The 27,298-nt window shown below is 38.6% G+C and overlaps 1 protein-coding gene across 6 annotated transcripts in view; it reads right to left on the bottom strand.

Moving 5' to 3' along the window:
- Positions 1-24,168, bottom strand: part of LOC149154540 (uncharacterized) — a 36,348-nt gene extending 12,180 nt beyond the window's left edge. For 2 of the 6 annotated variants that reach the window (XM_089439765.1, XM_089439766.1), the window contains exon 1: positions 15,898-24,081. The gene's annotated coding sequence lies outside the window, so the exon portion shown is untranslated. Of the gene's footprint in view, positions 1-15,897 lie in introns of all 6 variants that reach the window. The other 4 variants (XM_089439762.1, XM_089439763.1, XM_089439767.1 and 1 more) reach the window with 3 other exon arrangements.
- Positions 24,169-27,298: the final 3,130 nt, after the last annotated feature.

Here is a 27,298-nt window from a genome sequence, read left to right as displayed (position 1 = left end):
AATGTAAACCATTTCATCCCAAGGATGAACTAACCAGCTTCTTGGAACTCCCTTCTTCCAGTTTACTGAGGAAACTCTAGACCTGGACATGAACTGTGTCCATGATTTCTCCTTGAATTGTTTAGTTTTAAAGTACTTTTCTCCCTCAGGACTGAGTCCAATTGCCTGAGCTATAGTATCCTCTGAGATTTTGAAGGAGAAGGTGCCTATTAGGGCCTTTTCTCCATTAAAGGTGAAGGCAAATTGTTTGGTGATTTCCTCATTACTCCCATGGAATTTTTCCAGAAAAGGTAACCACTGTGCTTCTCTAAGAATCTCAATGCAATCGTTATGGTATTGTGAGCTGTCAAATGTACTGGGTTCGACCCTATTAGTCATGGTGATGGCAGAGGGTTGTGCCTCGAACCCTTCTCTGTCTATACTCTTTAAAATTTAAACACAGAAGTGTCAAGTTGGTTACCTGGCATATATCGCTTCCTTCAGTCTTCAATTATGGTGCTTGGCTGGTCGATGTGACTGTGGTGGGAGTTAGAGATAGAATGGTGATGCTTCCCTTTTCGGCGCTCACCGGTTTCACTGTGTAAACCGACCCCAAACAGTGATACTCTCCTCGGCGCTCCTTGTTCAGATTTTCACTTTGTGACCCCACTCAAATGACAACAATCTCCTCGGCGTTCCTTGCTTCACTCTTTCACTTTGTAACTTATGGGAACCGAGGGTGGAAAGGATGTGAAATAACCTGTACTCGCCTTACAATGCAATCATTCATTTAAAAACAGAGTGTTGTACGCTTGTATACATGTTAGCATAAGAACGCTGAGAGCGTACCCATAGTGCTGAGCCATAATGCTGGGTGGCGAGGTTATGATGCGGGTGTGTGTGGTGTAAAACATATAGGCCGCTTGTTATGATTTGACTGTATGGGGTGAAGAATATATATATAGGCCGCTTCTATCTCATCCTTTGTATATTTTTTTTTTTTAAAAAAAAAAACAAACACACAGCTCACCACGTGCCCTTTTCAATTATACTCGGTCATGTAGAGAATGTTGGTATGCCTGTAGGGTATATGACATGGTGAATGTGTTGGTGATGGGCTTTAGGGATAGGTTGATGTAGGGAAATGATGAAACTTGGTGGGATAAGGGGGATAAGTGGATGTATGAAGGTGTCCTTGAAATCAATTACAACAGCTTATAGTCACCAAAATTACATTAAAAACTAATCTAGGAAATTAAATGCCCAAGAACAGAAATACATTACTCTTTTGTTGATCATTTGACATGCTGAGTTGCTAATCCTTTTGACTGTTCTTTTTGACAGGTCCTCTGAGGGAGGTTGAATACACAGGTCCTTTGAGAAAAGTTTTGAAGATGTAACAGGTCCCTTTGAAAAATTGGAATGTACAGGTCCCTTTTTGAAGACTGAAAACTGAAGATGCAATAGGTCCCTTAAGAAAATTTGAAGATACAGGTCCCTTGGAAAAACTGAAGATGTTCATGCAGCTCTTTGTATTGTTACAGGTTCACTGCTTGCAATTTGCTGGAAGTCTTGGTGGAAGTCTGTTGAAGTAGCCTTTGATGTCAAGAATTTTTTTTTTTTTTTAACAGGTCCCAACTGAATGTTTTAAACAGGTCCCTTTTACTGCTGGTTGGAATGTCTCAAACAGGTGTCAATTGCTTTATCAGGTCCCTTCTGAATATCTTAAACAGGTCCCCTTGCTGGTGGTGTTAGTAGCATAGATGTCTTGAACAGAACAGGTCCCCCTGCAAAATATTTATAACCAGGTCCCTCTGAAAATCATGACAGAACAGCTTATTTGTTAAAGTCTGGAATGCTGGTAACAAGCTGCTGTTGGAAAGTTACAGTGAAATATAGAATAAGAAATCTGAAGAATTTACAAGGGAGAGATAAAAGTAACAGAACAGATGTCTCCCTCTCCCCGACTGAAAGGTTGACTTGTCCTCAAGTCATGATGCAACTAAGGAATGAAACAATGAACAATAGAAAGAGAATTCATACCCGCCAATAAATTGGTTTTCAGGTAGGAATTCGGGGTTAGATTGTGCCAGATACTGGTTTTCACATCTAACCCATGATTATTTTTTTCTTTAGTTTTTGTTTTATTTATTTTTTTATTATTTTTGTTTTTTTTTTCTTTTTTTTTTTTTTTTTTTTCTTGATTTTGAAATTGAAAGGAAATAAAACTAAGGCAGTGATACTGCAGCTGAGGGCTGCAGTACCTCAACCTCTTCTTGCTGAGATAGTGTATGCAGAAAATCATGCTTGCTGATGGGCTTGTTGTACAGCTTCAGGCGATGACCATTGACTGTGAAAGAATGACCTTTGCCATCAATAGTTTGGAGTTTTACTGAACCATTGTCATAAGCCTGAACAATTTCATAAGGGCCCATCCAATGGGTGGTGAACTTAGCTTTATGATCCTTGAATTTTGAATCAAAAAGCAGAGCCCAGTCACCTTCCTTGAAGTGTTTCTTCTTAATGTGTGAATCATGCCATTGCTTCCTGTGCTTTTGCATGAGGGTGGTGGTTTGTTCTGCTTGCTGCCTCATCTCATCCAGCTGGTTTAACTGCTGGATTCTCTCTTTTTGTGCTTGATCCAAATCAATTAGTAAATCTGCAGCTAATTTAAAAGTGTGAATTTGGAATTCAATAGGAAGCATGACATCCTTACCATACACCAATTGGTATGGTGTAAATCCGGTGGTATCTTTCCAAGTAATCCGGTAAGCCCAGAGTGCCTCCTTGAGCTTTTCTTCCCAGTTTTTGCGGTTCATTGCAACAGTTTTGGTAATGATCCCCTCCAAAGTCTTGTTGGTGGATTCCCCCTGCCCATTGGCCTGTGGATGGTAGGGGGTACTTTTCCTATGCTTTATTTGGTACTTGTCTGTGATGTCCTTCATGAGCTTGGAGGTGAATTGGGTACCTTGATCAGTGACAATTTCTCTTGGCACCCCATACCTCACAAAGATCTCCTCAAAAAGGAAATTGACTACTGTGTGTTCGGTTGCTCTTACCAGTGCTTTTGCTTCTGCCCACTTTGTGACATAATCAGTACATACTAAGATGTACTGCTTACCATTAGAGGCTGGGTTGATAGGTCCTATGAAGTCCAGAGCCCACTTATCAAATGGTTCCAAGTGAACTTGGGGCTGAAGGGGCATCTGATCGGTAGCTATGGGTCTGCCCATCCTTTGGCAGCTGTCACAACTCTTTACATACTTCTTGGCATCCTTGAAAATGGATGGCCAATAGTATCCAAGAGTAAGAACTTTGAAGGCTGTCCGCTTCGCTGCAAAATGCCCACCACACGGTTCATCATGGCAAGATTTTAAAATGTCAATTACCTCATCATTACGTACACATCTCCTAATGATCATATCAAAACCAGTGTAAAAGAGATCGCCATTGAGCCATGAATATCTGGCACTTTGTTTGATTAGTCTTTTCCTCTCTTTTGCAGTGAAATGTGGAGGTGTCCTACCTGTAGACAAGTAATTAGCTAAATCAGCAAACCAAGGAGTTACTATGGAAATTGCAAATAAGTGCTCATCCGGAAAAGAATCCTCAACAGGAACAATCTCACCTGGATTTTGCAGTCTAGACAGGAAATCTGCCACCTGGTTTTCTTTGCCTGGTCTATCTAACACTGTGATGTTAAATTCCTGTAACAATAGTAACCATCTGGTAACTCTGCCACTAGTTATTGGTTTATTCATGAGATGTCGAATGGCAGAGTGATCAGTATGTACAAAGACTTCATAACCAGTTATGTAATGGCGAAATTTATTCACAGCATAAATGATGGCAAGTGTTTCCTTCTCTGTAACTATATAGTTTAGCTCGGAAGGTGTGAGATTTTTACTAATGAAATAAATTGCATATGTACAAGATTCTTCTTTTTGGCCTAAGCATGCACCTATGGCAGTGTCAGATGCATTGGTAAAAATATGAAATGGTAAGCTCCAATTAGGCCCTCTCAGGACTGGTGCAGTAGATAGTTTCTTCTTGAGTTGTTCAAATGCATGTTGGCAGTTCTCAGTCCAATTGAAAAATACATCTTTGGCTAGAAGTTTAAACAAAGGTAAGGCTATCTTGCTAAAATGTTCAATGAATCTGCGGTAATAGCTAGCATACCCGAGAAAACTTCTTACCTCTCTCTGGTTCTGTGGAATAGGCAAATCGGCAATAATCTGTATCTTGGCTGGGTCAACCTGGATGCCTTGAAAAGAGATATAATGGCCCAACACTATCCCTTCGTTTAGCATCATGAAACACTTTTCGTTGCTGAGGGACAGGTTAGCTTCAATACACCTTTTCAAAACTCTCTCTAGATTTTCTAATGCATGTTCAAAAGAATTGCCATATACTGAAAAATCATCCATATACACTTCAACACAATCATGAATCAAATCAGCAAAGATAGCTAACACAGCTCGCTGAAATGTAGCTGGAGCGTTACAAAGTCCAAATGGCAAAACATTGTAGGCATAGGTGCCCCAAGGACAGGGGAAGGTGGTTTTGTCCTGGTCTTCAGAGGCAATCTGGATCTGGTTGTAGCCACTGAAACCGTCAAGAAAGGAAAATGATGATTTGCCGGCTAGGGTGTCTAACACTTGGTCGATGAATGGCAGTGGGAAGTAGTCTTTGAGCGTGGCTTTGTTCAGCTGTCTGTAGTCAACACAGATACGCCACTTGCCATTCTTCTTAGGCACAATAACCAATGGGGATACCCACTGACTGTCAGAAATAGGATATATAAAGTTGACTCTCAAAAGTTTTTGCAACTCCTCTCTGACAATGTCTTGGAGCATGGGGTTCATTCTTCTTTGTGGTTGTCTCACCGGTTTAATGGTGCTGTCAGTGTAAATGTGGTGAGTGCATGTGTCGAGGTGAATCCCATGCATGTCAGTGTAATCCCAAGCAAAGGCTTTTTGGTACTTCGTCAAGAGTCTAATCAATTTTTCTTGTTGAGATGAGTCTAGGTGGTTGCCTATGTTCAAAGTTTTCCCTGGACTGATCTCTATGACTTGACTCTGTGTATTGGTGATGGATTGAACAGGAAAGATGTCATGAAATGTAGATTGCAAGGAGTGGATAGTGCATGTCTCTTGAAAGTTTTGAGCTAGAAGTACATCTGTAGCATTATATTGTTCGTTTCTCAAATTTTCAGATACATCAGGTTGTGAGAGAAATAATTCTACCAAATCAGTATTGTCTTCATGGAAATCATAGATCTGGTCAATGCTAAAAACAAATTGTACCTCCTCTTTGTCATTAAATTTGTCATCAAGCCACAAGTTATGTGTCACTGCAGGTGATTGTGCCGATGGATAGAGGGTGAGTTGTTTCCTTTCGGTCCCTCTAGAGATAATCATGTTACCTGATCGGCATCCAATAAATGCATCAGCAGTCGCTAACCATGGTCTACCTAGAATGATAGGATGTCCTCCTAGATTGGATTTGGGTTGAAGGACTAGAAAATCCACCGGATACTCCCAAGAGTCCAGTGAGACGATGATATCTTCCAAAATCCCCTCAGGAATGACTTTGGACCTGTCAGCTAGTTCAAGAACAATTGTGGTATGTTGCAAATTCATGAGTTGGAGTGTTCTCATAGTTTCAAGGGTCATGACATTGATTGCAGCTCCAAGATCTATCAAAGTGTTTGGGATCCGTATGTTGTTAATGATGGTGGTCACTTTTGGAATGCCTGGATCAACATACTTCTCCATGGAGATGGTATTGGTCATAAGGCCTGCTAAATTTCCTAAAACATGAATGGTCTGAGGATCAATCCTCTTTCTAGCAGGTTTCTTGAGACACATGTCTTTGATGGCTTTGGTGTAAATAGGAATGTCCTTTATAGCTTGCAGCAAAGGGATTTTTATGTAGACATTTTTAAGTTCGTCCAAGACATCAAATTGTGGTGGAGGCAATGGTGGTTTTACTTGGACCAAACGGTCCGGAAAAGGTGGTTGCAGTGATTGCATCTGTTTGTCCTTGGGTTCACTGCTGGGTTTTGTTTGAGTGGTCATTTCATTTTCTTTTTCTAAGTTTTCTTCTTGCTGATCTGTTATTAGAGAATCCTTCTGGAGCACCCTACCAGACCTCAGATTAATGTTTTGCAAAAGCAGTGTGGAGTAGGAGGCTCCTTCCTCTACATTATAAGCTGGCCTCTCTGCTCTATTGTTCGGATTTGGGACAGCCTGAGCAGGTATTTGTGTGGGTCTGGGAGGTTGGGGGTTAGTTGGAAATTGAAGTTGTGGTACATTTATTTGTGGAGGAGCAGGTAAGGTCTGTTGAGAAGGTTGGGGCTGATAAACAACTGGCTGAGGGTGCTGCTGATATGACTATAAATGTGATGGATATGGCTGTTGGTACTGCTGATATGGCTGTGAGTAAGGTGGGTATGATTGAGGATACTGATGGTAGGATTGGGAATACTGTTGAGACGGTCTCCATTGATTTTGTGATTGGTTTCCATGCTGCCATGGCATAGGTATATTCCATGAGTTTTGTGCATACATCTGATCATTCATAGGAAATTGCATATTTTGATTAGGAAACATACCTTGGGGTGCTTGCCTTGGCTGCCATGGTCGCTTTGCACCCATGTAGTACACGTTCTCCATCTCTGTGCTGGCTGCCATGTTACAGTTCTGCACAATTTTAACTTTAGGACAGTTAAACATATCATGATGCTCAGTACAGAAAGCACATACTTGAATATTGTCTAGAGGACGGTCTTTTAATGCATGCTTCTTGCGACACTTGGGGCAGAAAATAGCCATGATATTGTCTTCTTCCTCCTGTTTCTTTTTGGCTTTTAAGGTATCAATTTGGTTTCCTAGAGTACTCAACAAATCTGTTTTGAACTCTTCTAAAAGATTACCAATTTCAGCCCGGGTGACACTAGCAGAGGCAGTTTTTATGACCCTAGATGACAAGGTTCTCTTTCCCATTTTGGCTTTACTTCTTGAATATTTTTCACACAGTTCAGCGATTTCTTCAAAGGGTAAGGCAGAGATATCACCTTTGCCCATTAAGTTGAGATCATCCATGTATTTTTCCCGGATACCTTTCAAAAATATTGTGCGGACTAGATCAGGAGGCATTGTTCGGTGTTTAGATTTTTGCAAGTTATAGACAAACCGTTCTAGATATTCTTCTAAGGTTTCATCCTCCTGCTGACTCATTCTAAAGATGTCATCTTTAGAGTCTTTGGATCTGCAATAAGGCTGATATTTCCTCAGAAATATTCTCCTCATGCCATCCCAATCCACTATGGCATGCTCACCTAGCCCCATAAACCATTTCAAGGCTGCTGCCTTTAAGGTGGCTGGAAACAATCTCAGTCTGTGAGCATCATCAGTATAGCCATAAGTTCGACACACAATATCGAACTCGAATAAGAATGAGTTCGGATCCTCTAAAGCCATACCATAGAAATTGGGTAGCACGGATGGGGGTATATTTTTCATTTTGATCTCCTCATCCTCCTGTGGTTCTTGTATAGGGAATTTAAAAGTTGATTCCTCCTCCTCTTGATGGGGAACTGATCCAGATCCCTCCTCAGCCATCCTACTTGGTCTCTTGGTGTCTCTTGGTGGAAAAGAGAGAAAGGAGAATTGTTTGGTAATGGTGCTACTTTTCCCTTGTGTAGAAGATTTAGGAAAGGGTGGCTGCTGTGATTTATGTGCAAACAGAGTTTCCCTCTCAGCAAGAGTAATGTGCTGTCCTGAATAAAATTTCTCAACTATTGTTTGAATATCCTCCTCAGTTGGTGTTGTATGCTCTGGAGAGTCTGCTCCTGATGATGATGGGTTAGTGTTGAGATGGTGGGGGGTTCTTACAAATCTCCCTTGATTGTCTCTAAGTCTAGGCATAAATGAACATGATTTCTAACTGTGTTTTTGGTGGTTTTTGTGTATTGAAATTTTTTTTCTTTTTTGTTTGAATCCTTTACGTACGCCTCCCCGGCAACGGCGCCAAAATGTAGTGGTTCCAGCTAGGGTACTAGACTGGACTCTATATTTAATATCGACCGAGGTGCGTAAGCTTAGAGGCGTGGTCTAAAATATATAGACATAAAGAATCTCTAGCCAAGTGAGTAGGATGTAGGATACAATGCTTCTTTACGGAAGCCGGAATATGTAGCCTATCATTCACACACCTAGATTACCCCACTGATATGCTTGATTACGGTGTTTGTTATGAGATGCACCTATCTAATCAAACCATGAACCTAAGTACTGTATATGACTGTGGCAATGATTCTAACCTCCTTACAGAGGTATCACTCAAAAAACCCTTGCTTGGTAACCACACACAGCATGCAAGATATTTACACTATCAAACTATATAAAGAAAGCATAAATGAACTGTAAAGCAAAACAGAGTTTATGAGATAATGTCTCTATGAGTCACACAGGGATCGAATCCCTTACAAGACTCCCTTCCAGATCCTAGTGCTGACCATTCAACATAACCATAAACCGTTCATAAGCGCACACCATATCTATGTAATGAAATTCAAAGGCTGTAGGAATCGAAAGCTTATACAAATGTTATGCAACCCGTATGCTATGTAAATCGACAGCTATGTAAATTGAAACTGTGATACAAACCATGTGATATAAATCGAAAGCTATGTAAATACTGTGATGCAAACCATATGCGATATAGAAATCGAATTGAATATAAACGCTGTGCAACATATAAGAACTGAAATGTAACAAAACGAATGGACAGTATACCAATCGAAGAACGCAGGGCCCGTCCGCGCCTAAGGGTATACTGGTTATCACCGTTCAGCAATCAAACCAATGCAAAGGGTATACACACTTCGTGACTGTAAATATGTCCTTGTATTAAAAGTAAAACTCTGTTCTGAGAAAATACGATTCAACAATTCAAAAACTAAACTCTAAACATAACCCTGACTGTATTTACATATGCGTACGCACAGCCATGTCATCGATACAATGAATGTACATAGTGCTGTTGCCGCGTTTATTACATAGCCTTTTCAAAATGTTTCCATGCCAAGTGTTTCAAAAATCAAAAAGACTAAAATGAAAAATGGAACGATGCTGTTTCTGCTTTTGCCTGTCAGAGTGCCCTGCTTTGACTTAAGTTGACCGCATGCATAGGAGGCTCGATTTGGCTGGGTGAGAGGTGTTTGTCCATGCTTGGACATTCTGCTTTTCGCCCATGCCTTTCGTTCTAGCTCATCTGCTGCGCCACATGTCAAACGGTAAGCTCATTACAGGATGTGGGTACTTCCTGTAACCATGTCATCAAAAACCTCTAATTCTGGAACATAAAACCCCTAAATTAATTTCTATGCAATTTAATAACTATAGAACAATTAATAATCAATATTCAAGGATTTTGAGGGATGTATGATGAAAATGTATGGATAAATGATATGTTTTTGGGAAGGAAAAAGGGTCTTAGGATGATACCAACAATGCGTTCTCCCTGTGCCCTCCTCTATACTGGAATTGTTCTTTATCTATCCATGGGAGTGTTTTCTACACATAAGCTATCTTCCTTGCAGCATGTGTCGTCTCTCCTTTTTATTCTATCTCAACAGGGCTCTCCAACTTTCCATTCTCTACTGCCGTCATTTTTTCCCTCTCCCCCTAGAGCGTGATGCCCATCATGCCCATTACTCTGTTGCAACCACTTCTCGTTGTGTGGGCAAACTTAGCTATTTTTTCCTTCTCGTCTACACTACTTCTGTTCGACATAATGGTAGGTGATGCTAGGTGTCAGCACATACTTCCACCTCACTTCCTATTGATTGACTTCCCTATACCCCATCTATCAATGCAGCCCTTTCCTCATTTAATTTTGTCCTTTCCGCCTTGTAGATTTACCCAAAACAATCATGGTTCTTCAGTCCTGTCTTCCTGCTCAATTAATTTGCAAACCTATTCCATTTAAGGAACACCTACTAGCCTTGAATGGCTGTCATGAAACAAGTCAAGCTTCCTTCCAATCCCAAGCAAGCTCCTTCCTCAAACTCTGGAATCTGTGTCCCAATTCTCGTGCCTTTTTAAGTCATGCCCTTTTAAGTTATTTACATTGAAGGGGAATTATGCTGGGGCTATCATATTTTGCAATTTGAATTAAATTAACAAAAAAAAATTGCATCCATTGATCTTTCAACTTGAAATGAAAACAAAGATCCATGTAAAACAATACCAATACTACCATATGACAAAAGAAACAAGAAGCCCTTGGCCATGCTATGAATATAGAGTAAAAATTACCTTTACAGTATAGCATTTTCTTTCACCGTTATGAAGGGCATCTACTAAACCGGTTTAGTTCCAATTCTTTATGACATTGTATGGTCCGCCATGAATTTCCATCAGCAATTGGATGTTTCTTTCCAGATTGCTCATTTTGAGGATTCCTTGGTGTGTTAATTCTCTACAACTCTTCTAGTATTTCAACCACATCATTCATATTAAGCCTAAACTTTGTTTCTGTGGAAGGAGTTCTAAGGAGTTGATTCTCTAAAATCCCTTTCAGCATAAACTCATACACTGGCAGATGATCATCATATTCAGTGCAATATCCCATGAGCTATACAAGATTTGGGTGGTGAAGTTGAGCGAGATAATTCACGCCTACCTTTTCACTTGTCGAAAGTAAAATAAGCCACGCCCTAAAAATAAACTGAAGTTACATTTTATCTCACGTCTCTACCTATTCACATGCCTAAAGTAAAATAAGCCATGCCCTAAAAGTAAACTGAAGTAACATTTTTCTGTCTTTGATTCTAGTTCAGACTTCAATAGATGTACCTTGAGAATGATTTTTTGCTATGTCAAAATTTAGGTCAACATCAAGAAATGGTCATGCCAAAAGTAAAAGAAGCCATGCCCTAAAAATAACCTGGAGTTACATTTCTTTTGTCTTTGATTCTAGTCAAAATCAAGAAATGGTCATGCTGAAAGTAAAACAAGCCATGCCCTAAAAATAAGTTGAAATTACATTTTTCTGTCTTTGATTCTAGTTTAGACTTCAGTAGATGTTAAGAATGAATTTTGATATTTTTATTGAGTCAAAATTTAGGTCAAAATCAAGAAATGGTCCAAAACTGTAAAAGTTTGTGCCAAACATTCACTATGACCTTGCAAACTATCCTGGTTTTCATACCCTTGCTTGGTTTGGCTGCCATGATCCTTTGTTCATCAATCCATCACTTGAAAACACCATCAAAGCCTCTTTCTACAAGATTGTCTGGACAGATTCATTGTAGCACTTTTCAGCAGGTTAAAGTTGAAAAACCCTGAGATCAACTGAAGGCAAAATTTGACCTTCAGATTCAGATTTGACAGGTTACTTTCATCTGTCCTAGTGCTGACAGATGACATGCTTTGAGATTCCTGCTACAAAATATAGTACAAACCAATACAGCCTGCTCACAAAAGTTATGTAGGGATGTCATCCAGATGGAAACCCATCCGGCTTAACAAGAAAAATGATACAGTGGCATCAGCGTGACTCAGGTGGAAACTAAGTCAATTTGACCAAAACTATATGCTTGTCAGCAACATCTCATGTTAAAAGATAGTGTTAGGTAGAACAAAGGACGGTCGAAAAGACTGACATATTCCTAGGTTTCCATTCCTATATCACTGAGTATGATGTTGTGTATGGAACTGAGATGAATTCATGGAATTTATAATAACACTAGTCGCAAATCGCCACCCAGTAACCCCTATCCTTACCAACTAATCCAATTCAACTTTTCTCCAATTCACAGTTTCAAATATATTCATAGAACATGCAATTATTTCTGCAAGTAGTTTATTAACCTGTCTATAAATTGTTGCTAGATCTTTTTAACCACCATCCTCCCTCATATTACTAACATCATTAATTAAGACATCTACATGATTAGATTAAGCATCTCTATGAACCATGTGTCCTTCATTGTACTCATTATGCATGTACTCGTGTCCTTTATGAACTTTTTTTAATTTGGAATATTCCTCATTATCCATGTACTCAATCCTTGTGATCCTCTTTTTTATTTGGAGTAGCTACATGTGAGTTATATGTTGTGGTTCATATGAATTAAGTTAAGAGCGTTTAGGATTTCCCATAGATAACTTATAAATAAGATGCACACTAACCTTACCATGATAATTGTTGTGCTTCGATCAATTCATAGTGTGTTGCATACTAGCAATTTCATAATCCCCCTAGTGATCCATCGAAAAATAAGGTGAATTTATGAGTCGAACCGTGGAGAATCACTGATATAGTTCTGATTGCCTTAGGATTTTGCTTATCATAACTCCTTAGCTCTACCTGTTTACTAGGTAACTGCATCATCAACATGGCTTGAAATGTCCTAGCAAGCTGCTTACTATTATAACAAATTACAACATACCTTGTCTACAAAAATCTCTGGAAATGTCACCAGAGAAGAAAACCCAATTGGCTGAAAAGAAAAACCACCAATATGGGGCTGCGCTTAAGGTGGAAGCCACTTAAATTTCACAAAAAATGACCTACTTGTCAGTTGCATCCCATGTTAAAAGACAGTGTGTTTATTGTAACAAAGAGAGTGCTAAAGCTCAATAGTTACCTATGTTTCCAATCCTATGGCATTGACGGTGATATGCAACAAAGATAAGTCTATGGGATTTATATTATCACTAGAAAACTGTCATCAATTAACCAAACCAAACAACTAATCTGATTCAACTACACTCCAAATTTACAGTTTCAAACTTGTTTATATTAAGCATGTGATTATCCTCACAGACGTTCCATGTGTTTTTGTATGAGTGCTCAAACATGACTCAATGCTTACTAGGTTCTCTAGGAAAGAAGCATGGATAACATTTGAATTTTCAATCATCATGGTTTATCCATTTATGCTTTCCATTTATAACAATCCTAGTGACTTGGAGCAATCTCCAAATTACTCTTCCCAAAAATATTAGAGCCTATCCATTTAAGCCTCCTGTCATAGGTATCCTTGTGACCTAGGTGGAGCAGTCTCCAAATCACCTGATTAGACAAAGTTACTCTAGAGAGAGAGGGTTTACCTCCCCAAAGGATCAAACAAAGTTACTCTAGAGAGAGAAGATCTTTGGGAGCTCATTAGTGTTAATTTTAGTTATGTTCTATGCTTAGAGCAATTTATTTCAATTTTCACAGTTAGTTCAATATCTTTTCCAGATTAGCAATCACATCAGCATTAAAGTAAATTGCAGATAGAACATAAACATAAATCACAGAAGACAAGCCAAGACAAGAGGACACAAGATGTGGTGCTAGCTAGGGACAAACCCCAATGTGGGGAAACCCTTGATCAATTCTTCATATATGTTCTTCAATAGTTCAACAGAGAGAGAGAAATAGTATGTGTACAACAAAAGTCAACACTTTGACTTATCTAGATAAGAGCATAGATCATCTCTAAGAGGATGATACATGAGATCAGTTGAAGACATGTTACTTCAATTGATTCTCCAAGGTGACTCCTTCACCTATCATTGTGTTGCATCTCATCATCATGTTGCACCTCACCGTGTTGCACCCATCATCACAATGTTGTACACATCATATTGTTGCACCTTATGCTACACTGTTGTCCCAGTGTTTAGCACTGTTGTACCTTGTGTCACTGCTGCACCATGTTGTCACCCATATGCTTGTTGCACCATTGCTGCTTTGTGTACTTGCTGCACCAAGTACCATACTGTTGTCCCAATGTGCTTGCAGCACTATGCTTGTTGCACCTTGTTGTTGTTGTTGTCCCATGTACCATACTATTGTAGCACCATGAACTTGCTGCACTAAAAACAGTTGTCCCATGTACCATACCACTATGTACAACCACCATGTACTTGTTGTTGCTGCTGTCCTATTGTGCCACTGCTGCACAATGTCATAGTTGTCCTAATCATTGTGCTGTCTCAACATGCTGTTGTCCTAACATGTTGCTGTCCCAACATGCTGTTGTCCCATCATTGTGCTGTCCAATGAGTTTGCAGCACCATGTACCTTGTTGTCACATTGTTGTACCATTGCACCATTGCTGTCACATTGTGCACTATGTTGCACTATACATCCAACTGTCATATTCAAGGTGGCTAGCTATAGTGCTATGGTTTGCGGCCTAGCACATAGCAATGCCAATGTCTTCTCTTCTTAGCGTTTAGGTGACAACAATAGGCTTCCATTAATACACTAATCTATGACAATCAAAACAATAGTTAGAGAACAACGTTAAGGATAGCTGGAGGTGGCTTCTTTACCTCAGCGTTTAAGTGTGAGAGCTCCATGACAGCGAGGGAATTACTTGTGTAGAACTTCTCTTCTAAGACAGCGTTTAGGTACCATCTCCATGAGGCAGCGTAGCAACTAAGATTAGGGCATCTCTCCTCCTTAGACCTGCGGCTAGGGTTTTTGCCTTCATTTCCATGGTTGCATATTTAGGGCATCTCCATAACTCCGGTTAGGGTCACCGTTGGGACAACGTAGTAGATGAGGGCTTTCTTCATTGACAGCGTAGAGGATTAGGGTTGGCTGCGTCCTAAATCTAGATCATGTGTAGAGTTGCTAGGGCATCATCTAGGACTGTTTTTAGGGCATCCTTTTAGGACAACGTTTATCCCTTAGAGATTCTTCTTTCCACTAAAACCCAAAACAAATGGACAAGAGGAAATCTCAAGAGAGTTGTGTGTGTAAATGACTTGCAAGGCACTTGTATTTATACCAAAACGTGGAGCACAAGAGGGGGCAGTTTAGTTGCTAGCCGACCTTGACGAATTGTCCCATAACACAAATAAATTCATATCTCCATGAATACTTATTGGAATCGGGTGATCGTTAGATCGATCCTACACCTCTCGATGAGAGGAATTCAAGAAAAATATCAGCTGCCATAAATAAGATGACCCACATGGAGTTTGGCCCTAGTTGCCAATTTTAACAATTAGTCCACAAGTCCCTCTCTGTGTACAATGAAAAGAGGACTCCCAGCCCAAGGAAATAATCATATTGCAGTCAAATACAATGAATTCAGAAAACAACTTCAAACCAAAACATCTAAAAAAGTTATATCCTATCAATTAAGGCCCAACCGAAGTTGATTAAAAAAATAGCAAAAAGATGTATGTATGATGAGGTCTAAAGGGAGTTGTTGGAGTGAGTTTGAAGTCCATGCTTGTCTCTAAACCTTGCACATACCAAAGTTGGACACACTCTTTCCCATAACTCTAGGGAGGCCAAATTTCTTTTGTTCATTTTATTGCCTTGATATGGTAATTTTTTGTCAAACATGTATTCCTCTAAGAGAGGGTGATAGAGGGATTCCATGATGTTTTTGGTTCCTTATCCAAGATTGAGAGCTGAAGTCTGAAGAAGAGAAGTGTATTTGGGAGTTGGAGAAGAATCTAAGTAACATGAAGCAACCATCTAAGATGAAGAAAGTTACAAATGTTATGGAGCTGAAAGGACAAATGTGTCATGTTTTAATGAAATTGTTGAGATTGAAATACAAGTGAGAAACCCACACTCTCCAATGGCACAAAGTGCCCAATCCCCCCTCCTAATTTTAAACAAAGACTAGTATGTTTATAACAAGGCTTGAAACAAAAAGTAGTATGTTTATAACTGGGCTTGAAAATTTTGTTTTGTTTCATCCATATCTACAAATGCTACTCAGTGAGAGGCAACTTTTGCTTTTGCCCTAAGATTCCAATTACTTTCCTTTACCCTATAAATTTACATGAGAACACATGATATAAGAAGCACAAAAAGAGTTCAATTAAAACAACAGAAAACCATAAAATTTTGTAGCAATAAACAAATGAATTCTCTCATACATACCTTCTTCACATTTGCTCATTGCATCCATGAAATCTTCACCTGCCTTACTTTCCCCATCCATTAACTCCAAAACAAAAGCCATGAAACGGAAGTAAGAAAAACAAGAGAAAGCGAACACAAAAAAACAAAACACCAAACCACAAATTAGCATGGCCATGCTCACAGATGCATCAAAAAACAACTATAATTGTAGAAAAACAAAATAACAATAGGCAAGAGCAAAAGATACAAAGAATGATAGCAAAAACAAATAAAAATAGCAAAAACAAAATAAACAGAGAAATAATAGACATGCAGTCTCCTCTACAAGCCCAAAAAACATCCATGGCCAATCAAGGACGACATCCTGCACACCAAAAAAATATATAATTATTAAATTAGGACCATCAAGTATTAAATTGAGATCACAGAGGCCAAAGGCCACAATGAGAAGGATTTCATAGAAAATCGTGTGGATTGACCAAAAGAAAACTCACCTCTACCTCTACCTCTTCATTATAATATAGTGTTTCTGATATATATATTTCAATAGCTTCATCATTTTTCCTTCATGTTAATTCCTCCACATTGTGTTGCACTTAATATTTAAATAAATGACAAAAATGTAAGATGTTTCTAATTTAAATTAACACAAATAGAACTATACATACCACATGAGCGCCTTCACCCACTACACTTGTGGGATGTGCATTTGCTGTATATCCAAAACATAGGTTATTAAGACCTGCCTTAATTTCCCCACAAACAAAACCCAACAAAAACCATATCATAAAAGTTTATGGAAACATCTAAAAACACCTAAAATCTCAAGAGAAAAATTAAACAGATATTGAAATATGTCATGAGAAATCTTAAACACTGGCCAAAACTCTTATGCAAAACTAAGTACACTTTATACAAAGACCAAAAATCACAAACCTTTAATAGCTAAGGAGGGAGGAACATCATTATAATTGAAATGAGCATTTCATAGTAAAGCATACATGTGTTTTGCGATGAAAGAGACTCACCATCTACATGTGCTTCTACTGCACTAATCTCTCTCTCTTTCTCTCTCAATGTTTCAGTAGCTTCATCAACTTCATCAACAATGCTCCAAGTGTGATATATCTCTCTAGGTCTACAATGGGGACCTGTGTTCTCGAAAGATAAAAAGAGGAATATTTTGTTCATGCATCACCTCAGTTGGGCGAGTTTTAGGTCATTTTGGAATTAGAACCTACAAAAGTAACATAAAAAAGAAATGAGAAGAGGGTTATATTGTCCTAGACATTAAGATCTTGAGATATGTCATAGTTGGCAGTGGAAGAGCAGCGTTGTAAGGAACTTTCAAGAATTTTGAAGGTGTTACCTCCAAATCCTCCATCTCAAACCCAAAAAAATCAAGGCAAGAACAAAAAATAGTGTAAAATGGGAGCAAAATTCAACAAGAGATTACTAAGGAAAAAGAGTACATTATTGGTTGATGAATTAAACCCACTTGTCCCAACAAAAAGACTTCCATGAAACGTTAATAGGGGCTTATTTGTGGTAAGTATATGTTGAAGGTTTTTAGAGTGTGGAAGTGCACAAACCTATTATAGTCACAACATAGAAGATTATCTCAAAACAATCTTCCTCTTAATATCAAACATCTAAGGTTGCTACAAGACGTAGAAATCTACAAAGGAATCCGTAGTTGTAATGCTCTACAACAATATTATTTAGGATATGGTCAGCCCTTAAACTTATTTGTCTATGATTCCAATTTCAAATATGTTTGTTCCAAGCCAACCCTATATGCATAAAATTTGAAAGGGAGGTTACAAATCTTGTATGCAAGATGTAAACATGTTTCTTATCAAGCTACACCAATAGATCTGATCTGCATCAAGCATTTGCAGCATTAGTTTAATTTACTAGTAGCAACTAGCATAATAAGCGAGAGCCATGTTATCCATTGAAAAGTGGGTAACCCATAGGAGAATTTTTTCTCCTCCTTGGAGAGGCTACCAACCAACACTTGACATGATGCCATGGACCCTCCACATATATGCTCTAGTTAGATCTCTCTCTCCCATCTGTCATTTCTTCTTGAAGGAAGGTGGTCATCCATCGACAGGTACTTCTACCATTTTGTAGTTATGCTTTTGCTTATTAATTTAAGGGATACTAATATGAATCAAAGGGTGATCTAAATGACTGATCGATCTTCATTGTATTCTTGTTCCCTCACTTTACTTGGGTGGTTAATCTTTGATCCTAGTCCAATGGGACCTCTTCTAAGGCCTTATGATTATAAAAAGGATAATACTAGGTAGGCTCTAATTGAAGTAGGATGGCCATCATATTCCATACTTGCCACTTTCCATCATTCCCTCTATTCCATATCCATTCTTCGGGAAGGTAGCCTTTGATCATGGATATTGACACACTCATCCCCATCCTTGTGCTTGGGTCAGAGAACATTGCCCTAGAGGTTCATGCATCTAAAAAAATGATGAAAGCAAAGAAAGCCACGATAAAGGAAAAACGAAAAATGCAAAAATGGTTGGGAAAAAATATATCATGTGGACAAAATCCTAGTATGAGCTCTGCCCACATAACCATCACCTAATTCCTAGAGCACTTAATGCTCCACACATAAAAGGAGCCCTATATTGCTCCAACCCTAACGAGCAATAAACCGCCTCATCTTGAGGAATTATAAATGATAAATCTCTCAAATGCAAGTTTGGGCTCTTGAGCCATGCACCCATATCCATTCTTCGGGAAGGTAGCCTTTGATCATGGAGATTGACACACTCATCCCCATCCTTGTGCTTGGGTCAGAGAACATTGCCCTAGAGGTTCATGCATCTAAAAAAATGATGAAAGCAAAGAAAGCCACGATAAAGGAAAAACGAAAAATGCAAAAATGGTTGGGAAAAAATATATCATGTGGACAAAATCCTAGTATGAGCTCTGCCCACATAACCATCACCTAATTCCTAGAGCACTTAATGCTCCACACATAAAAGGAGCCCTATATTGCTCCAACCCTAACGAGCAATAAACCGCCTCATCTTGAGGAATTATAAATGCTAAATCTCTCAAATGCAAGTTTGGGCTCTTGAGCCATGCACCCATATCAAAAAATTATGATAAAAAGGTAAAATGCACACTAAAGGGGTGGTTAAAGCAAGACAATGAAAGGGATAACTCATGCCTCCACGATTGCTCCCCCCTTGCATCCATATACCCGGGATGTTGGACCACCACCATTAGCTAGTCACTTGGCTATGTCCCTTGGCCCTGAAGTCTTGCCCACTCCATTGTCACCATGTACAAATGCACCAATATTGATGGGTTGACCTAGGACCTGTCACTTCCCTTTGGGAGTTGGAAACACCTAATAGGATTATCCACCTAGCCATCCCAAACATAAGAGAGGAAACACCTATATGAGACTTGGTTTAGGTCTAGTTAAATATTTTATGGTGATCTTTGTGTGAAGTATTGGTTGTGTCCCTAACTTTGAGTATGGGCTACTACGATGCATCTACGATTTTCGTTACCTAATAATTAATTGATTTACACTTGATCTTGACGAGGTTTTGTAAGGTGGTCCACATCACAACAACAAAGGTTTCTTGGCAATCACCTCCTCAACCTAGCAATAGAAGTTGTACTATCCAATGTGTTACCCACCATTTTGTGGGTGATATCTCTAGGAGATTAATTTTCTCCAAGATGGTCTTCAACCGACAACTAGCAACCCCTTGTCGCCACCAACTAGCTCATAGTGCCATTTCTCTACCACCTAAGCCAACCATGTTGTCCCTCACCCATCTGCCATGATCGTATGTTTGAAGGTGGGCCTCCCGAACCTAAAGGTATGCCTTATCATTTGGTAATAAAGTATTGTAGTTTGCTTATCATGGACACTTCTGGCATGGATTAAAGGGGGGATTCAGCGGAAAGAATGGGCTAGATCTGTGCTCTTGTCCCCTAGACCCCTTTTGGATTTTAACCTTGGATTCTAGTCCCATGGGATCTATTTTACTGACCATTTGGCTTTAGGGACAGTATTTCACGGGAAACCCTGATTTTGGTTGCATGGTCCCACTCCCTTATCCGCATGTATTACCCCCTTTCCACTCATTATTACCCCATTCATCATTTCTCCCACCTGGGTCCACATTCCTCCACTCGATCCACATAAGGTTAGCTTTCCCCTTCCCCTTGCCCACACCTTGGGTTAGGCCTGGAATGATGCCCCGAAGGTTGATGCAACTAAAAAGAAAGATAAAAGCATAACTGGCCACATTCAACAGGAAAATGTACCACAAAATGCAAAAGATGGTCGGGACAAACACATTTAACACGTGGGCAAAAGCATACATGAGCTCTACCCCATCACCATGGCCATCACCTTGGTTGCTACAGGTTCTATGAGCCTCCATCATATAGGAACCCATGATTGTCCCAACCCCCGATGGGCAATGAACCACCCTACCTTAAAAGGGGTATTCACTGCTATATCTCACACATCATGCTCTTACCCCTTGAGCCTCGAGCAGTTAATCAAAGAAAAATCATAAAAAAGCAAAATACATATAAAGAAGGGTGGAAAAATCAAGGTCGGGGCACCTCATGTACGATGTACCACGATTGCTTCCTCCTATACATTATAAACCCAAGTGTGGGTTTCCCTTTAATTAGCTACCCTTGTACCCCAGTATGTGGCCCAAGGCTGCCCCTTCTCATCCCCTACTTCATTCACCTCTATCACATACCACCACCTTTTAAAGGATGTACCTTGAACATATTATCCCTTTACAAGTAGAAACCACCTAACAAGATACTTGGTTAACCCCATTTGGAATTTGAGAGATTGGCACATCTTAAAGTCCATTATGAAAGCGCAGGTCGTTATGAAGTCCCCACCTGTGGTCCATGATTGGTAAGCTCATTTATTCAATTTCTCTAATGACTTCTTGTATTGGAAGGCTAGGGGACACATTGGATCTTATGCAGGATTGCAGATGGTCTCCATCTTGGGTTTGGTCTCCCTATATGGGGTCATAACCCTTCAGAGGGCTACATTAGCACGTGTAGGGTGTGTGTTGAGAGCCATGGGCCTCCACAACAATAGACAATACCCCATGGATCCCCAAGGATGTTCAAATATTGTTTGAGATTCACCTATTGGACGAGGAAGATGCACCTGGTTCACCTTTGCCCAGCCAACCCCACAAATGTACCATGCACTTGGCAGTTGAGCCAGGACTTGTAAGATGATGTGGCATCACCTACACCATCATCAAAGCCCTTACAGATGATCTACATGCATTTTCAACTCATTTGGAGACCCATGAGAGTATTATTGTGCCCCCACACCCACTGAGAGCACCATAGGTTTATTGTTTGAAGAATAAGGGGCCAACCCCTTGTGCATCACTTTTGAGGGTCTATTCTTCATTGAGGCACCTATGGACCTCATCGGGCCTCTTGGAGGGCTCTACGACATGTATTATTTATCATTTGACCTCTTAAAAGGCTAATTATTTCATTTGTGAGCTAGTTTGGTGGGCTTGTCACCAAAAGTTAGGTTATCAGCATATTATTTTATTTTTGGGGCTTATGTAGACCTAGGAGACTAATTCAAACTCCTCATTAGTGTATCAATACAAGAGAGATGAGTTCAGTTGCTCATCATCACTTTGGATTGGATCTCTTCTCTCTCTTGAGAATTTCACACTTTTTCTTGGAGGATGAATTAGAGCTTTATGGATGAATTTTAATTTTTGGATTTGGTTAACTTATTTTGGAGCTTCTCTATTGTCAAATTGTGGATGGTTGGATATGTTATATTACATGTAACTACATGCTTTTAATGCTATTCTTATTTTACATTATCATATACATTGGATTGGGAATTTCCCCATTTTTTTAGGGCTAATTGTTGCATGCATTTACTGCTTAAATTGTGGAATTTTGTCTCTATATAGCATCTTTCAATGTATGGGCCATGTAATTTTGAATGAAATTTCCTAGGGATAATTCTATCAACGACTTCATCTTGATAAGCCATCACCTTTTGCAAGTCGAAGTATAAAGCTATAAGGTTGCTTCCCTTTGCCCTAGAAGGCAAGCGAGGCAGTCTTAAGGCCTCCTTGACTAGAGACAATGTCCTCATTCATATTTATCCTAGACGCCATTCTCCCAAGACTAAGGCATTGATCTACCAAGAGGTGGTCACTAAAAAATCAACCCTTTCTCACCTTCTTCTAGGTCTAGCCAAGTTGGGTCACCTAGGGCATCATTTTCCCAACAAAGTAGCGCTTCAAAATGTTCAATCTCCTAGCCTCTTTTGCACTGGTGTGTCCTCAAGGCCTCCTCCAATTTTGAAGCCATTCTGACGGTGAAGTTGTGAGATAACCCAAGCCCTATCTCCGAGATCAAACTTTGCCCTAGAATCCCCAAGGCTAGTGCCTCATAGGATCAATTTGACACCATTAAGTAAAAATTCTTGCTTTGATCCTTTTTCCCTCCTTGTCTGGGTTAAGAACATCATTGGTTGCTAAATTTTTGCCTCTTAACCTAAGCTAGGTCCACATGGGGTCCCGTGTGGTCCCACTCCTTTGAAAACACAATTCTTCAAAAACCATCTGGGATACCAATTTCAACAAGGACTTTAGGGATTGGGAAACTCTTTCACAAGTCATATTCACTAAACCTAACCCTCAATTCCCCACATCCTTCTCCTAGAAAACATTGTACCTTGCTTAGAAAGCAAGCAAGCTCCATTTTTTACCCTATTCTGGAAAGGGATTGTTTGAGTCACTTTATATTCATTTGTTGATTTATCCTTCATTTGTGACTCCATATATACCAAGTCTCCTCCCATGAGTGAAATTCTGTAAATAGTAAGGAGCCTTAGTGGAAGTGATAGTGGGCTAAGTCTCCATTTGTTGCCCTTGGTCTAGCATTTGACCCTTTAAGAATCCCCTGTAGGTCCCCTGCTAGTTTGAGCTGCCAACAACATAGTGCAAAGAGAGACTGGTTTTGTTGGTGCAACATTTCCTACATACGAAAGAGTGTTGAGTTATTTGAGGACTTCACATAATGCTTGACAATTGAAGGAACCCCCAAATATTGAAACGTTGAGCCCTTGATGCTAAGTTTTGGAGATTTTGATGATGTGCGCAATGGACCTAGGATGGCCCTAGGCTGGCCATGACACTATTTGATGTGCATCACTTGATTCAAAGCCTAGATGATGATGGTCATCCTTGAGATGACAAGGACAGGATTCTACATCACCTTGGAGCACCAATGCTTTGAGATATTTTGATGTCACATCACTCCTTTTCCTCTTGGGAGGGTGACATAGTGCACTTTTCAGCATGACATATTGGCATGGACACTTTTAATGGCTGGCTTGTACATGATCTGTGAGGCACTTCCTCGGAATTTAACTTCATTATGACTCCATTTGCCTTATAGGTTAAGAAATTAGTCTATAAGTGTGCTCAACAACCTTAAAACTAAATTAAATTTCCCTAAACCCTCTCTCTCCTAAATGCCTAGGACAGTTGCTAGGGTTTTAAAAACAATTTGTGCATAAGGTGTTGTCTTGTTCAATATGGGTGGCTCTAAATTATAGGATAATTTACATAAACGATATAAAAGCAAAATCTAGTATCATAAGTTGTCTTGCACAACCTAGAAGGGATGTCATCATCTCTATTTATTCTTGTTCACACATATCTAACAATCCAAAAACCCTTTTACCTACATTAGCCTTAGTCTGTAATGGAAACCCTTTGTTCCTTTCTTGTTGAATATCATTTTAAGGTCTTTTCTAAAGTTGCCACATGCTATTGCATGCCCTAATATTGAACATCATTCAAAGCCTAACTTATAGTAGCCTTTGTCATTGGTAAAACCTTAGAGAGGTTGAACCCTAACTTTGAATATCTTGGTCATTTTAGGCCCTGCCAAGGCCTCTACCTATCTTGAAACCTCCAAAAAAAAATCATATTGAGCCATAATATTATAATACCCCTTGTAGGTGGCATAGAGAAACCTCCCTTGTGGTTGAAATCCCACTAAACGATAGGAGGAAGGTTGTTGAGGTAATAATGGCAACCCTTCCTGATTGTCTCCATAGGGTTTGGTCCTTTCCCAATGAGTACATTCACTTGATCTACTAGATTTTTCTGCAACAAGACTAGGCAATACTTTTTTACACAAACAAGATCAACCTATTTGAGGAGATTAAAGGTGTCTAAAAGGAAAACATCTAGTATACCTTACCCACAGAATTGAAAAACAACAATTGGTTTGGCATTTCCAGTAAGCACATTGTATTTAGTTACAACATGTTATTGTCCATCATTAACTGCATATTATTCATTGGAAAAGGATTATCTGCACATAATCCCATGTATTCAATTGAAGATTGTCCACTTGAAAGGTTGAAAGACTCACATATCCATGCATATGAAGGAGGCTTGACTTGCATATCTTCTCATGCTAATGAATTGTCCACATATCTTGTCTATCTTGATTGAATAACTCTTCTACAAGGGCATGTTATAAGGTGGGATTGTTACTACTATTTGGGATATTTGACTTGGTTTAGGAGGCCACACTCACAAATGCAAACAATTAAGAGCAATGGTGGTGGAAAAACAAAAACAAAAAGAAACTCACCCTCCATCCCTGAAGATAACTTACCCTCTACACCATGGCCACTACCTTTGCTATAGAGCTCCACATCTCTCTCACACAAGATATTCAATGACTTAATGAGTGCTTCTCCACCTTTAACCTGAAGGAACAAATGAGTTAAATTAAAACAAGCATGGAACCATATAATTATGTACTAGTAAACAAGTAAATTCCTCAATACATACCTCCATCGCCTTTGCTCACTACACTTTTGGAATTAGACTCAAAATAAAGGTTGTAAAAACCTATTTAATTTCCCCACCATTGGACCCCAAAAACAAATGGAAACAAGAAAAAATAATAAAAGAGCACATAAGAAAAATAAAATATCAAGTCACAAATTAGCATGGCCATGCTCCAAAATACAACAAAAAACATAAAAGTTAAACCAAAAAAGACACAAAAATAACAAAAGATGCAACCAACAATAGTAAAAAAAACAAAACTAACCAAAAAAAACAAGAAAACAAAAAGAAACAATAGAATAGATGGAGACATTAATCTGCAATCCCAACATGTGTCGATCGCTGACCAAGAACACCCTGCACACCAAAAAAATATTATGAATAATATATTAAACTAAAAAATATTATAAGAAACATGAAACAAATATCAAAATATCTTATGAAAAATCTTAATTAGAGACCAACAATATTACAAGTAATCTTATGCACTAGAAAGTCCATGTTATTCAAACACTAAAAATCAAAACTTAAATAAGATAAAGAGGGAGAAATGTTGTTTCAACTAAAAAGGATTACTTAACAAATCATATATAGATTTTGCGCCAAAAAAGAACTCACCTCTACCTTTGTATTCATTGCACTCTACTACAATCTCTTTCTCATAAAGATGATTGGTAGTTTCATTAGTGGTCCTCCACATTCCGTTATTTATATTGCATTACAGTCAACAAAACATTATGCAAAAATATTAAATACACACAAAATGTTGTGAGCTATTATGAATAAGCACTAGAAAGTACATCTTATGCAAACACTAAAAATCATAACCCTGAAATAAATAAGGAGTTTGGATCACATATACTTAAATAGTGGACCATTTATGGAGATTTACACCAAGAGAACTCACCTCTATCTTTGTGTTTAATTTTGCTCTCTATTGCAATCTCTCCCTCACAAGCACATTTCAGTAGTTTAGCTCGTGATTTCTCCACATTATATACCTGCATTACCTTTGCTACAGTGTCCCTCATCTCTCTAACACAAAGATATTCAATGACTTCATCAGTGTTTCTCAACCTTCCTTAACCTGAAGGAACAAATGAGTTAAATTAGAACAAGCATGGAACCATATAATTATGTGTTATTATACTAGTAAATTCCTCAATACCTCCATCGCCTTCGCGCATTACACCTTTGGAACTAGACCCACAATAAAAGTTGTAAAGACATGTTTAATTTCCCCACCACTGGACCCAAAAACAAACAAAAGCAAGAAAAATTGATAAAAGAGCAAATAAGAAATATAAAATATCAAGTCACAAATTAGCATGGCCATGCTCCAAAAAACAACAAAAATAACAAAAGACGCAACCAACAATAGCAAAAAAACAAGAAAAATAACCCCCCCCCCAAAAAAAAAAAAAACTAAACAACAGTTGGGGACATTGAACTGCAATCTCGATTCCCAACATGCATTGATCGCTGGCCAAGAACACCCTGCACACCAAAAAAATATTATGAATTATATATTAAAATAAAAAATATTCTAAGAAACATGGAACAAATATCAAAATATCTTATGAGAAATCTTAATTAGAGAATAACAATATTACAAGTCATGTTATGCACTAGAAAGTACAAGTTATTCAAAAACTAATGATAAAACTTAAAAAGATAAAGAGGGAGAAATGTTCTATTTCAACTAAAAATAATTACTTAACAAATCATATATAGGTTTTGCATCAAAAAAGAACTCACCTCTAACTTTGTATTCTTTGCACTCTACTACAATCTCTTTTTCATAAATATATTCGGTAGTTTCATTAGTGGTCCTCCACATTCCATTATCTATATTGCATTGCACTCAACAAAACATTATGCAAACATATTAAACACACAAAATGTTTTGAGATATTATGAATAAGCACTAGAAAGTACATTTTACGCAAACACTAAAAATCATAAACCCAAAATAGATGAGGGAGGATCACATATACTTATATAGTGTATCATATATGGAGATTTACACCAAGAGAACTCACCTTTATCTTCGTGTTTAACTTTGCTCTCTATTGCAATCTCTCACAAGTACATTTTAGTAGTTTAGTTAGTGATTTCTTCATAATATATTACCTACATTACCTTTGCTATAGTGTCCCACATCTCTCACATAAAGATATTCAATGATTTCATCAATGTTTCTCCACCTTCCTTAACCTGAAGGAACAAACAAGTTAAATTAAAACAAGCATGGAACCATAGAATTATGCACTAGTAAACAAGTAAATTCCTCAATACATACCTCCATCACCTTTGCTCACTACACTTTTGGAACTAGACCCACAATAAAAGTTGTAAAGACTTGTTTAATTTCCCCACCACTGGACCCAAAGACAAATGAAAGCAAAAAAAATTAATAAAAGAGCACATAAGAAAAAATAAAATATCAAGTCACAAATTAGCATGGCCATGCCAAAAAAAACATAAAAGTTAAACAAAAAGAAAAAAAAACACAC

The sequence above is a fragment of the Pinus tabuliformis genome, chromosome 9 (genome assembly GCF_031772625.1).
Source record: "Pinus tabuliformis cultivar Carrire ecotype Pingquan chromosome 9, CPIR1, whole genome shotgun sequence".
In the NCBI taxonomy this organism is placed as follows: domain Eukaryota; kingdom Viridiplantae; phylum Streptophyta; class Pinopsida; order Pinales; family Pinaceae; genus Pinus; species Pinus tabuliformis.
Note: the sequence above shows the minus strand (reverse complement) of the source record. Positions and strands in the feature narration are given on the sequence as shown.